This window comes from Sinocyclocheilus grahami, unplaced genomic scaffold, assembly GCF_001515645.1.
Source record: "Sinocyclocheilus grahami isolate Dianchi unplaced genomic scaffold, SAMN03320097.WGS_v1.1 scaffold1293.1, whole genome shotgun sequence".
Taxonomy (NCBI): Eukaryota; Metazoa; Chordata; class Actinopteri; order Cypriniformes; family Cyprinidae; genus Sinocyclocheilus; species Sinocyclocheilus grahami.
The window spans coordinates 22,000-37,314 of record NW_015506472.1 but is presented as its reverse complement, the minus strand read 5'-3'; the positions used below and the strand labels follow the sequence as shown (position 1 = coordinate 37,314).

Here is a 15,315-nt window from a genome sequence, read left to right as displayed (position 1 = left end):
AATTTTTGTGATGGGCGATTCGGCTCTTTGTATTAAGCAATGCATAAATACATGATGCTGTTTTGTTCATAATTGTTTATGCAATTTACGAAATTATATTTGATTTATATGAGTTAATTTAGACGTAATGCACGGTTTTCTATAGACAGTTCTTTCCTTGCGTTGACAATTTAATGTGGTGCATTATTTTGCTCATTGCGCCCCCCTCATGTGGCCTCGGGAAACAAGACAAAAGTTTAACCTATTTAATCTGCACATAAAACATTAGAAATTAGATATTTGTTTAATTTGTATTTTGTATTTGACTGTTAAAACAAAAAAAAATGTGGTGTTTGTCTAAATAAATTGAGTTAATTTAAAAATACAGTGGTTAAATGTAAAAGTTTTTTCTATTGCTCTTTGTTTTAAAAAAGGTTATAAAAATGTCAATAATTATCAATACCGAACAATATTAAACATTATATCGTTGATACATTTTTTTTAGCTATATCGCCCAGCCCTAGTTTGAGACTATAGTTGCAACCACAAAGCTATGCGATGCAGTTTGCAAATGTTTGTTTGTTTCGGGAAGCGCTGAATCATTGAACTGTGTTGGTAACAACAAACTTGCGACCATCCATGATGAAGGACACCCTGATGAAGGCAAGTTAGCCGCAATGCGTCGGTGCACATGTGTGTTGTTTTTAGTGTTGAAGCCACGTGAATAAAGGCTTTTGACTTTTTCACAATATTTTCAAGTGCCTTGGATTGATGAGTTTTTGTTTTTTTACTTGCGGCCATAGTTTGATGATGCTCTTGGGAAATGCTCTCCTGAAAGAGAAATTTACAGGCAGCAGACAGTTTACACTAATTGCCACTATGGCACCTCTTATGGTAATGCTGAGAAAGCAGCTTGTGTTGAGTTATGAATTGCTGCATTTCACAATACCTCTATGTAGAGTATGTTTTGTGCACAAATCAAACAGTGCATTTATTCACCAGTTTCTATTCAATTGCACATTTTGTCTGTCTGTCAGTATTATCCAGGCATCTGTCATCACTAGGGTTGGGTAGGTAACAACAAACTTGCGACCATCCATGATGAAGGACACCCTGATGAAGGCAAGTTAGCCGCAATGCGTCGGTGCACATGTGTGTTGTTTTTAGTGTTGAAGCCACGTGAATAAAGGCTTTTGACTTTTTCACAATATTTTCAAGTGCCTTGGATTGATGAGTTTTTGTTTTTTTACTTGCGGCCATAGTTTGATGATGCTCTTGGGAAATGCTCTCCTGAAAGAGAAATTTACAGGCAGCAGACAGTTTACACTAATTGCCACTATGGCACCTCTTATGGTAATGCTGAGAAAGCAGCTTGTGTTGAGTTATGAATTGCTGCATTTCACAATACCTCTATGTAGAGTATGTTTTGTGCACAAATCAAACAGTGCATTTATTCACCAGTTTCTATTCAATTGCACATTTTGTCTGTCTGTCAGTATTATCCAGGCATCTGTCATCACTAGGGTTGGGTATCGAAAACCGGTTCCAAATTTCCAAGAACCGGGTATTCGATAAGATGCGTGCATTTCGATTCTGCTTAACGATTCCTGCATTTGAGTTTTAATGTAATTAAAAACGATTTAGGTGCAGGAACGGAAAGAACTTGTGCCCTGTTTGCGTGCAGCACACACGAAGCACAAGCGCGAGCATAGAGAACAGAGGTCGCCGTACAGGTTCCCGGTTTGTGTCCGTTCTCGAACCGTTCCATGTATTTCTACTGTAGAAAAGGTTGTTCCGGGCCGAAACTGACTTCTTTCATATTTGTCGACCAATGTGCAGAAAACTACGTCAGTATATCATCACAAACACAGCCGTTTTTGTCTTAAGTGAACGTAAACGGATGAGAAAGAAAACGCAGGTGTACAGTATTTTTAGATCTGCGTGCGTTCGGTGTTAAAGAGACAGCAGCCTAATAAACGCGCTGCCTGTCATTAATGTTAATCAAAGAACAAAAGAAAATCATTCACTGATCTTGACTGAATATATTTAATAACTTTAATTGATTAATCTATATTTTATTTATGAAAAGAAATCTATACAGTGTTTTTAAACTTTTAATTACAGTTTCTGTACCTGAAATTTTGTTCAGTTATATTTATTTATGATATTGCTAATTGATTTGTTTGTTCCTATCTTATTACTGACTGTTTTCTTGTCTTTAACACTTTCATATTTGAAATTTATATTAATCTAGTTGTTTTTGCTGTGGTATTTGTTTTTTAAAGCATAGGCAAAATTCCTCTTGCAGTGTTCTGTAGGCTGCTGATATTTGCTCGTGTTATTCAGCTGCAACAGAATGCTTTGTAAAAAGACCGAATAAATGTTTGACATCTAAATGTTTGACTTAATTTTTTTTATATTGGATTTTTTTATCTTATTGGAATCGAAACTAGGAATCAATAAGCAGAATCGGAATCGATACAATTCAAACGATACCCAACCCTAGTCATCACAAAGCTTTTTTCTGGTTGTTATCAGTCAAGTAGAGCAGGGTCATCCAGCATTCATTCTCTACCTGTAGGCTTCAAATCTTGGCTGGTTCATGCTTTACAGTAAAGAAGAAAGAGCAAGTTTGCTGCAGGGTGTGTTTGTGTATGTTTGGGTTTTCCTTTGCCTCACGTTCACAATGAAAAATGGAGTCTGGTCTGCTAGACTTTGAAGATAATGGCCTCGTCTACAGAAAGGTTTGTGTCCCGAAGTGTTGAAATGTCAAATTCCTGACAACAGCAGTGAACTGGAATAAAAAAAAACAGCAAATTTGTTAAAGAGATGTAACATATTTTTCACCAAGACGAGAAAAGAAAGATCCGAAAGCCAGTATAAACATGAAATACGTGCAGAACACGTGTATGGAGAGGTCTAGTTGTATTTACAGTAAAGAAGAAAGAGCAAGTTTGCTGCAGGGTGTGTTTGTGTATGTTTGGGTTTTCCTTTGCCTCACGTTCACAATGAAAAATGGAGTCTGGTCTGCTAGACTTTGAAGATAATGGCCTCGTCTACAGAAAGGTTTGTGTCCCGAAGTGTTGAAATGTCAAATTCCTGACAACAGCAGTGAACTGGAATAAAAAAAACAGCAAATTTGTTAAAGAGATGTAACATATTTTTCACCAAGACGAGAAAAGAAAGATCCGAAAGCCAGTATAAACATGAAATACGTGCAGAACACGTGTATGGAGAGGTCTAGTTGTCTTCCACTATTGTGGTTTTTTTGGACAGAAGGATGCTGCAGTGGCAGACAAAGCGCCTCTCTAAAGGGAAAGTACTTTAGCAGTTCCTCCCTCTTTCCATATAATTACCTTGTTTTCCTTTAACACAGATGTTTCTTCAAGGGCTGGTAGTGGTTTCCAGTCAGTCTGCCTTGCCTTTTTTCTTCCCAGCTCTTTAATTACCCAGTCAGGACTTGTTGTTCACCAGCCTTGTACTTTGCATTTCAGCTACATTTAGAGTAGATAGAGCTTACTGCAAATGTCTGCACACATGCACACAGGAAAGAGCCCACATCAGATAGACTACTTAACAGTTCAAGATGAGGTGAGATGCAAATATGCAGCAGATCTTGTACAGTTATCCTCACGCTGCTAATATCGGCATATTAGAATGATTTCTGAAGGATCATGTGACACTGAAGACTGGAGTAATGATGCTGAAAATTCTGCTTTGCATCCCAGGAATAAATTACGTTTTAAAATATATTCAAGTAGGAAACAGCTATTTGAAATTGTAATAATATTTCATAATATTACTGTTTTTACTGTATTTTTGATTTTTAAAAAAATGCAGTCTTGGAGAACATAAGAGAGTTGTTTCAAAAACATTTACTGACCCTAAACTTTTGAACCTGTGAATTAACTATGTGAATTGTTCGCTGTGAATATCAAGTTAGATTGTAGTCTATTTCATACAAATGGCTTCAAAATACTTTGAATGTACTGCGTGAGTTGTATGAGCTCTTTTATTCTGCTTCTCTGTCATTATTTAAGCTTGAAAGCCTCTGTCCTTGTTCATTGTAACTGCATGTAAAAAATCCCATCATAGAATTTCCTTTTGTGTTCCACAGAAATCTAAAGTCTTTGAACGACATAAAGTTGAATAAATAATGATTGAATAGACTTTAAAAGATACTCATCAGGAAGAGATCCGGGAAAAGATGACAATGCAAAGCTCCTCACAAACATGTGATTATTTGGCAGGAACCAGCAAACCCAAAAATGACCTTTTCGATACCTTGTTAGCTACTGTTTGATCATAACACTGACCTCAAAGCTGCAAATGTCACACGTATTGGATATTTATCGCAGTAACAGATGCGTCAGTGCAATATGATGCCTTTTGATGAGGGTGTTTTCCTTTGCAGCACCAAATTTGCTGGATCAGGCAAAAGACATTAAAAATTGAGCAAAAATTTGGATGTTAAGTTGGATGTAAAATTTAAATAATACTTAATTTTTGGATCACACTATATGTTGTGCATTTTTTGGCTTTGCTATTGCCTAGCAGGTATGTTTGTTCAGAGGTTAAAAGTTAGATACAATCTTATAAGCCATTTGTGGAAAAAAATATACAGACCAGAACGGCAGCTCTGGAACGTGTCTTTTGCGTTCTTTGAAGAAACAAATAAGGAATTATGGCTGTCTGGTTTGCATGATGTGCTTTGGGACGGTAGTAGAGTTGGACGTCTGCCGTAGGATTTGATGAAGTACTGAGATTTTGGAGTGGTCTTTCACAGGTGACAGGTGAATGCTTTCTTTCATCTCTCTGCTGACCACCGTTGGGTGGAGACCAACGAAAATGTCACTGAAATGTCAAGCGCTTTAGCCGAATAGATTACAATGTCTTATGACTCAGGATTGGAGATTTCTTCCTTGCTCTGAATACCACAAGGTATTAGGCCGTTTTTAATTTGCTACGTTATTGGTTCTCCCTTTTTTCTTTTTCATGCAAACGTTAAGTCAAAAGGTCTGTGCTAATAGCATCCAAGCTATAAAGTGCTGACAGGAAAGAGCACCACAGCAGGTTTGCTTAATAAATTGTAGCATGTTTTCTTCTATATCTTTAAAATTAAAACGCTTCTGCAGAACTCACTGCCACAATGCCAGGTTGGTTGCTAGGGAGTTGCTATGCAGTTGCTAAGATCTTCCGAGAGGTCGAGTTTAAAATGAAAATTAAGTTGGTAAAATTTTGCACCAGTGTCATTATTTTCCATTGAAACTGTTTGTCGCACGTATCGCATTGCCACATGCCTTACTAACTGACGAGTAACACTGTTTCAGCGCAGATTTTCCTCGCGCTTTGGACTTTGAATCCTGGTGCTGCGAGCTCGTGCAGCGCTGTTTGAACACATGCAATTTGTGCGTGTATTAGAAAACACAACGTTCTGCAGTTTATTTAATTGTTTAAGGGCATATCGCGATTTCAGTCATCATACAGTAACCAGCAACCCCTTCCTCTTCTCATTGAAGACATGCGATGCAGTACTAAACAGTATCTTGCTGTCGGTGCTTGTAATGATTTTTGCGTCTTTCTCGGACCGTTTTAAATGTTTCCACACTGCTGACATGTGTGCTGCGTTAGTGCGCACCTCCTATTTGATCACGTCACGTCATTGTTTGGTACAATTTATTTGGTCTTTCGCTTATTCGAATAATTTCGGTTGCTGAACATTTCGGTGCATCCCTAGAATATATGGTCTAATATTTCGCGAAATGCTCTTCTCTAGATTAATTTCTCTAGTGAACTAACGAGCTGTAGACACTGATGACCTGAGGTAAATGAAATGCTACATGACATTTTGTTTACAAGCCGTTTTAATGACGTCTTTCCGCGGTTGAAACACTGATTGAGCGATTCCGTGAGAATCTTTCATGTTAGTCAGTCATATGTTGCGTTTAAACTAGTATTAAAGAGGAATACTCTGCGCTATATTTGATTTTTATGAGTTAATTTAGACATAATGCACGTTTTTATAGAGTTACTTCCTTGCGTTGACAATTTAAATGCACTGCATTATTTTGCTCATTGCCTCCTCCTGTGGCCTCGGGAGACAATTAGACCTATACAATAAAGACCTATTTTAGCTGCATATAAAACATTAGAAATTAGATATTTGTTTAATTTTTATTGTGTTTGATTGTTAAAACTAAAAATATTTGTTGTTTGTCTCAAATTGTGTTAATTATAAATACAGTGGTTAAATTTAAAATGTATGATTTCTGAAGGATCATGTGACAGGAGTAATGATGCTGAAAATTCAGCTTTGATCACAGCAATAAATTACATTTAAAAATATATTCAAATAGAAAGCAGTTATTTTAAATAGGGATGGAACAGCGCGCATCTGAAGTGTCTCTGAAGGAAATAATGAATTATTTATCGGTTTTAAGATATCGGCCAAATTTTCTTATCAGGCCGATACCGATAACAGAAAAAATGTGCATTTATCGGCCGATACCGATATGGTGGCCGATATATCGTGCATCCCTAATTTTAAATAGTAAAAATATTTCAAAATGTTACTGTTTTTTGTTGCACTTTGGATAAAATAAATGCAGGCTTGGTGAGCAGAAGAGAATTCTTAAAAAAAAAAAAAATCTTACTGTTCAAAAAATTTTGACTTGTCGTGTAGGCTGATTATTCTTATAGATTGAAACAAATGTGCTTTAGTCAGTATAAAGAGTATGAAAGGTGCTCTGAGTTGCTGCAGAAATTAAAAAAAAAATAAGCAACAGCAAAAAGTTGCTGGAGACGGGCTTATTGAAAATGTAAACTGATTGTCTGCCAGCAGGAGGCGCTTTGAGAGCGGTAGAGCTAGCGGTTTCTCCAGTAACTGCTGTAATCAAATCAGCTCCGCTCATGAAGCTTCTTCATCAGATAAAATGAAAATGCCATCGAAACTTTTCTGAAGACAGTCCTTTCCCTTCAGAGATACATTCATATAAAACACCCGCGATGTGTTTTGATTTTGAAACGTGCAGTGCTCATGTTTATTCATCGAAGTCAAACGCCACAAATAAAACAATGTATGGGAAACACTGGTAATGTATATCGAAATATCGGAAATGTGTTTAAAAATCATATCACCGTTATTGAAAAAAATTATATCCCGATACATATTAATATTGAATTATTGTCCAGCCCTATTTGTAGCAATAGCCAATAATACATTGTATGGGTCAAAATGATCAAATTTTCTTTTATGCCAAAAATTATTAGGATATTAAGTAAAGATCATGTTCCATGAAGATATTTCATAAATTTCCTAACTTAAATATATCAAAAATGTTTGATTAGTAATATGCATTGCTAGGAACTATATTTTGACAACTCTAAGTGCTATTTTCTTTTTGCAGCCTCAGATTCCAGATTTTCAAATATTTATATCTCGGCCAGATATGGTCCTATCCTAACAAACCATACATCAATGGAAAGCTTATTTATTCAGGTGGTGTAAATCTCAATTTCTTAAAATTGACCCTTATGACTAGTTTTGTGGTCCAGGGAGACAGAAAATTAATGTGTAAAAAATACATTTAAAAAATATATAAAATAAATGTATAGTTATTTTTTTGAGGTCTTATTCATGTTTTTGTGAGCTTAGTTCCACAGCAAAATTTAATACTTAGGGTTAAGATTTGTATCTCTCACACTTAGTGTAAGTAGCAGTAATAGTAACTCTTGCCTTGGCAAACACCACTTTAAAAACTCTCATGTTTGTCAGTGCTTTCTTGACATTTAACTACTACCAATGTGGCTGACTAAGTTACGAGCTCAGTCTGTGTTATCTAGGCGAAGAGCGAGCCGTGGTGCCCCACAGGAGGGAAAGCACTCATCACTTAATGAGCTGCCTCTGAGTGATCTCATCCGCTCAGCACCGCGGCCGGAAACATTCAGGCCCCGACAAACGCTTGGGGGACTCTCTCAAAACGCCCGGCCGGAGAATGGGGGCCTTGTTTTAATTACCGTCCGTTTATCTGCCATGTAAAGGCTGGGTTTCTGCCTGGCCAGGCAGCACAATAGTGTGACTTCCTCTTTGTGTTCTGCCTCTCCCACATACTTCATTAACCTCGACGGACAGTATAACTCTTTCACCGGAGTATTGTGTCTCTGCCAGAGCGGCTCAATGTTGGAGTCACAGTCAAAGACACAGTCTGCCCTTGACAGTATCGTGCTGAATGTCTTGGCCGTCATCAAGGTTACACGTTTGTCAAACTCTATTGTGTGATAACAACAGTTTATTTTAGATAAGAATAGCATAAGTGCCAGTTGAGTGACGGTTGAGTTCTGAGCTGCGTGCTGGCGCGATTGAACAGCTGAAACGTAAAAAAAATTAAATTTTTGGAGTAAGATATAATCCACAAAAGTGTTTAGTTTTATTTTTGCACGTTCACAATAAAAACAGAAGATTTGTGCTTTTGTAAAATAAAGCAAACAAACAGATTGCGCATTGTCATCCTTTCCTTTCCGTGAACTTTTTTACGGAGTGCCGCGCCACACTTCTGTTTTAAATCTGTTAGCTTAATTATTTAAGTCAGATATATTTTGCTAATTTTTTTTTTTAATGAAAACAAATTGTTATTTTTATTTCAGGCCTTTTACTTACATAGGCTATACATTTTCCTTAAAGCATCCCATTTTGTCCCAGGGCTTGAAAACCTGTGCCCTTCCATGCAGAAACTTGTGAACGATGCTCTTATAGTTGTGGCATCACCGTTTAGTGACATCACTTAATGCTCCGGGAAAACGCTTTGTCAGTGTCGGTCACGGCACCTTTTAATTGCTGTTTTGAATCCAGCAATTATTTATTTACAAATTATAAGCTCTGATTATGAGAAGTGTCATATAAAAGCTTTGTTTATTAGAGGAATAATTGGTTAGCTGGAAAATGTTACATTGCGACCATGCTTTTGTCTGCCGTTCAAGCCCATTTAGCCTATCTTTAAGCGGCTTTGTTTGGTTTGCCGGTTGGTCACGAATTTTCACAAATTCAATAATATTTGGGCATTGTTTCTTTTCCTAAATCCGCAGGTTTATTTTATTGTCATTCACTTTTTATCACTGGTTTCGCATCTCTTACTGTGGTAAACAACATGCGGGAAGGGAAATGAAAGATTTCATGGCCATGCATTAAGAATTCGTTCGATTTATTAATTTGTTCCCTCATTTTAGTTAAATCATGGGTTAAGGAACAAAATTAATGAAACATGGACAGTGGCCACAAAATTAGTAAGTCGTTGGAACGAATTAAGTTGTGGGAATGAATAGCCTATCTGTCCTGTGTCCCGCAGCCCTGCAAAGCGCATGATATGAAACAATTATCTGGGGAAATGACTGTTACTACATTTCTATTGCTTTCCAAGTTGAAGAACTTTGTGTTGTTTCTATTTGAATGTACGTTTAAATTTTAAATCACATTAAAAGCTTAATTTGTACATTATGAATGAATGATGATGCATTTATATACCGTCACAGTCACTCATGTTTTGCGCATGAGCCGCGCACAGCCCAAAATTAAATAGCTTAATCGACCATCGATAGCTTTAATCGATTGCATCTCTTATCGACAATTAATCGATCATCGATTAATCGTTGACATCCCTAATATATATATATATAATGTATGTAATGTTAATTATACAAAAGTACGTAACATATGTAATGTTAATTATACAAAAGTACTAAAATCTGTTTCTTACCTTATAATATACTGGCAACCACCTTAAAAACAGTAAATATTAATATATAGCAGGTACACAAAGTGTCATTTACACATAAAAAACCCATCATAGTAACAAACTTTACACTAAAACAATGCAATAGACATTAATTTAACAACAGAAAACTAATTTACAAAAATGTATTCTATAAAAAGCCATAAAATATGTGCGGTTACACAGAGAGACCCATCTGATTGTTATACAGACTTATATTGAGTCCCATTTGTGATTTAAGCGCACACTTCATAGATGCCGATTCTCTTAATCGGATTCTTGCAGCGTCTGCTCAGGCATGCCGAAACATCCGTTATCGGACTGTCTGTGTGTGGCATCGGAGGAGCGAACGACAAGAGAGGAGTCTGTCCCTTTAAGTGGGCATATAATTAGGCAGGAATTCCAGCTGGCTTAGTCACCGCTGTATGGGGAGGATAAAGGGGAAAACCATCGCTCTCAGCCGTTGCAGGGACCACTGGCTCGCTCTATCATTCTGCAAGAATGTGTGTAAAAATCGAGGGGGCAGGGGCGGGGTTGCTGTGGTGATAGCAGGGGTTGCTTCGCGAGGGCAGTGTGGGGTTGTGTGATTTTGGCACAGCTTGTTTAACCAGTAAGATTCCAGGCTTTTGCCCAAACACGTTAGGAATGATCTAACCTTTAGGCATAAGTGATAGCTTCAAGCAAGACTTATCTTTTCTTTTGTTTGTTGCATGCCTTTTGTTTAGGATAGTGGATGCTAATGCTTAATAAAAGCCAATTGCACATTTTCTGTGCTTTTGAAATGCTTTTAAACACAACATGAAGCATAGTTACCGAAATGTAGTGGAATTCCAAGGTAAATGGTATAATCAGCATAAAAACAACAAATAAAGGACCAAAGCTATTTCTAGAAACTAGAATATTATAGAGACTTGTAAGTGTGGATTTTTTTTAATGCTCAAACAGCAACATTACAGACTAACTAAAGTTGAAAAAGCATAATAGGACCGCTTTAATGACAGTGCAAGAAACAAAAAGTTTTCAATGGCAGAAGATGTAACTCGGGGGAGAAGAATTGTTAAATAAATTATGTAATTTTTGTTTTCTTTGTGCATAAAAAGTATTCTCGTAGCTTCGCAAAATTGAAGTTGAGCCACTGATGTCACATAGGTTGTTTTACCGATGTCTTTGCTATGTTTCTGTCTGGGAACGTTTCCGTTGCGTGGCTGTCTATGGAGGGGAGCTCTCAGATTCCATCAAAAATATCTTAATTTGTGTTTTACGGGTTTTGAACGACATGAGGGTGAGTAATTAATGACAGAATGTTCATTTTGGGGTGAACTAACCCTTTAAGTTTGATGTTACAAGGCTTATTTGCTCATAAAAAGATGCAGCCCTTTTAAGTTTCTAGTGACATTTGAATTGGTGTAAACTGAATGACCCACTTTATAGAGAAAATTTCTGTGGATTAGATTAGCACATCCTCTCCACACTATCGCTGTAGTTTGTTTTTAGACCCTTTCATCCGGCTCGATGATGGGTCCAATCCAGCGAGGCTCCTCCACCACATGAACAAGTGCAGGAAGAGGAGTAAACGGAGATCATTTGCATCCGTCTGTTTCTTCCTCTTGTGCGACTGAAGCGTATGAAGGGGAAACTAGGCCTTGCGTGGCGAGAGTTTTCTGCAGATTTACAGGGGAGCAGTGATTCATCCCACACACTCAGTGTCTCATTCATAGAAATGCTAGCGTGATGCTGCTTCCTGTTTCGCACGCTGGCTCGGTTGTAGATTACCCGCAGTCAGAGTGTGATGCCAGTACCGGTGACGTTTTTATTTATTTATTTATTCTTGTCTCTGGCATATTTTGCATAGTTTTTGAAGATTAATCTTCTGAATTTTCCCTAAAATGACCGTAAATGCTAAATGCTTCCTTTCTTTGCGTGATTTCAGATGGAATGATGTTGCGACAAATGTTGACACGTGTCAAAATATTTGTGTTCTGTCAACTCAATTCAACGTTGTTTATTCCTGTCTGTAAGGCGTTCATCTTTGCTTGTGACGCTGATGTGTCCTGTCCTGGAGCAGACAGTTAAGATTCAATCCAGGGCCTCATTACGCTTGTCAGCGCTGTCCCTAATGGCCACAGGTAGCTGGGAGCACCCTGTCGAGCTGTCTTCCTTTCTGTCTCTTCTGGAACACCCGGCCTAACTTGTCCGTTAGCTATAACGAATGATTTACAGTGTGTCACTCATTAAAGGTCGCCGGATATTTCTGTGCTGTAATTGTATGTAAGCCACTAAAAGAAACCAACTCTGAATCTGAATAACTTGTTTTTGACCGTTTTTAATGGAGATTCATTAGACCATGTTTAAATAAAGCATTAATGATTGGACAAAGTGATTTTTACCACAGCTTTGGGGTTTTCTCAGGCAAAACAAGTTGGAGAGTTTTTAAAGGACGGCAGCAGTAGGATAGAAATGATATATTCCATTAATGATTCTTTTAGTAGTTTTAGTACGAAAGAGTTGGACATTTTTATTAAAAACATTAAAACAGTGGTTTCAAATATTGAATAACCATTCAGACTACATGGGTTTATAATGAAGTAAGTCGTCAATGTAGTCAGACATGAGATATTAATGTCTTGTGGTCCTGTGAGTGAGTTTGATTGATTCATTGATTGATTCAAGTGTTTTTGATTCACTACAAAGATTCACTGGGAGCCATTTGTTTGGAATTTAGACTCTGCCGGTCATGTTGGGTTTTATTTGTTTATTATTCACTAACAAAACTTCTCATGAAGAGTCATTTGTCAGGAATCAGGTTACACTGGTATGCATTAGATTCACTTAAAAGAAATGGCTCGCAAGAGTCAATTCTTTGGGATTCGGACTATGCCATTTATCCTGGATGTATTTTTTTATAATGTATTTGCTGTATGTATTTGATTCATTAAAAAGAACTAGCTTATAAGAGTCAACTTTTTGGGATTTAGATTTTGCCTTTATGCTGGATTAATTTAGTCACAAATGAACAAAATAATGAAGCTCCTCATAAGGACATTAAAACATCACTTGTTTAGGAATCAGGCTACACTGCTCGTGCTTTATGTATTTGATCCACTAAAAAGAATTGGCTCATGAGTCATTTGTTTGGGAAATATACTGGCATTCATGCTGTTTTTATATATTTTATATAAGGAGTCATTTGTTTGGTAATTGGGTTACATGCTGAATGTTTGTGATTCACTAAAGAACCAACACATGAGTTATTTGTTTTGGATTTTGGACTATGCCTATTGAACTGTAATTTATTTATTTATTTTATAGTTATAATTATAATTTCTCACAAGGAGTCATTTGTTGGGGAATCAGACTCTGGGCATGCTGAATGTTTTTGATTCACTAAAAAGAACTGTTCCGTAAGAGTAATTTGCTCATGCTGAATGTTGTTCTCTTAACATTTTGGGAACTGTTCAAAGATGGCTCATCCAGTCAGAATTTAGAATTGGAACTATCAGTATTATGCGCATAAATAAGCAGCAAATTTTTATTTCTATTCCATTGCTGCTTCCTTACAGCTTGCACACAATCTCTGTTATGCATAGGAAGCACAACCTGGTAATTAAGGCATGCAATTAAGAAACTCACTCTGGAAGTAGGTGAGAGGGTGGAGGAACTGTTCTCAGCCAGGTAAACAGCCTAATGTCTGAGCCGAGATATTCCCCACGTGAAAGCGAGCAATCATGGCGCTAAGATGGATGTGTGAACAGATATGGCTGCTGTCTTGCTCCAATAATGTCAGAGATTAAAAGAGGATAAGTATGAAGTGTTTTACGGTTTCATCATCAGATAATGTGGACTTAGTGCGGGTTATATATAGCCGAGTAGAGCACACAATGTACCTTCAGGCTTATTAAAGATGGTTCCACATGAAATGAACTAGCAAGGGCAAATAGCACAGATTACTTGGGGTCACCAAATGCAAATTATTAATTGAGTGTCGGTTTTGCAAAATGCAAAACATTGCATTTTTTCAAATAAGATGCTGCACAACTGTATAAACGAAAACATGGATGTCAAAATGTCTTGGTTATATGATTTTTAGTATACAATAGTATACTCATTTAGTATTTTAGTATACAATAATAATATATTTCTGTCATAATTTCTTCGTTAAAACAAACTTTTATATTGTTGATTTGTTGTGAAGATCTTTTAAGTTATGTATTTTAAGGTACTTTTTCCTCAAATGTGCAGTGAGAAGCACATGAAATAACTATCAGAGCAGCTCTGGAGATGACGTTTACGTGGACTGTCCTCATATATTGAGATGGCAAACGTTGAAAACCTCGGAAGGACATTGAATCAAATTTGTGTCAGTGCCCAGCCCAAGTACATACTAACCTGAACATCAACCCTAAAGTCTAATGTGCCATATGAAGCTTATCTAGTAGCATATTTAGTTCAACTTAATGTCTCTTCAGGGCAGTAGGCCAGACAGGTCAGGGATTTTCAGAGAGGCTTAAGGATACATTGAGCCACACATCCTTCTACAGTATGGAGATGTGAAAGAACGTCTCTTGAGATGAGCAGCACCCTCGCTGACCCCTGGCTCAGTGTTGTTGTCTGTCCAGCTCAGAGTGTGTTTACGTGTGTCTGTGTTTAATAGCTCAGCACCTCTCCACTCACCCCTGCTAATGTGCTCACTTGACGGAGTTGTGGACACAGTTGATGGAAAGTTACCGAGTTCACTGTTGCGCACTAGTCGCCCTTTCATCTCTGCAACCGGTTTGAAACTCTAGTCTCTTAACCTCATGCCCTCAGGGCATCAATTAAACCAATGAAGACAAGAAGGTACTTTTTTATGCAACTGTTAAAAGTCAGCATGAAACCAGCATTGACCCCTATTTACCTTAAACACAGTCCTGGTTTTACTGCAATTCATTTATCTGTATGAAGGAAAATACGTTTGTTTTTGTAATCCTCCGTAAAAATTGAATGTTTAGCTCTGTATCTGAAATGACTTTCCTTTTAACTTTTTAATTGATGTCACCTATGCAATGTTAGCTGTTGGTTAGTGTTATCCAAAAAAGGAAAACTAGCCGTTTTAACTTTATTTCAGACTTTTAATTGAATCAAATGTACTTTTTATCGTGGAACATGATTTTGCTTGGAACGATTTATGTATTTGTTGGTTTATGGATTTATGAATACTATGTATTTGTTGTATTTAAAAAGAAGCTTAATTCAAAAGATCTTAATTCAAAAGCAATTCTGTAATTCCAAACAATAATGTACACTCAAAAGAACCACTAAAATAACTGCTAATGTATATTAGGGTCTAGGGATGTAACGGTATGAAAATTTCATATCACGATTATAGTGACCAAAGTTATCACGATTATCAATATTATCACGGTTTTGTTCAAATTAGATGAAAACGTTCTAAAAGAACTGATACACACACTGAAAACATTTCAATAAGTTTTATATTTGAAAATCAACAAACAACTAATACAATTAGCAGCTATATGCACTTTTTTTAGCATAAACATTAAATGAACATTAACATGAAGCCCTAATAATAATA

At 36.9% G+C, this 15,315-nt stretch overlaps 1 long non-coding RNA gene across 1 annotated transcript in view; it reads right to left on the bottom strand.

Annotated features, from left to right (window-relative positions):
- The window catches only part of LOC107568916 (uncharacterized), a 17,016-nt gene extending 1,981 nt beyond the window's left edge, over nt 1-15,035 (bottom strand). Inside the window, exons 1-2 of the long non-coding RNA XR_001606830.1 lie at nt 15,026-15,035; nt 14,136-14,142 (exon numbers count right to left, since the gene is read on the bottom strand). This is a non-coding gene — a long non-coding RNA (uncharacterized lncRNA). The remainder of the gene's footprint in view (nt 1-14,135; nt 14,143-15,025) is intronic.
- Between the last annotated feature and the right edge of the window lie 280 nt (nt 15,036-15,315).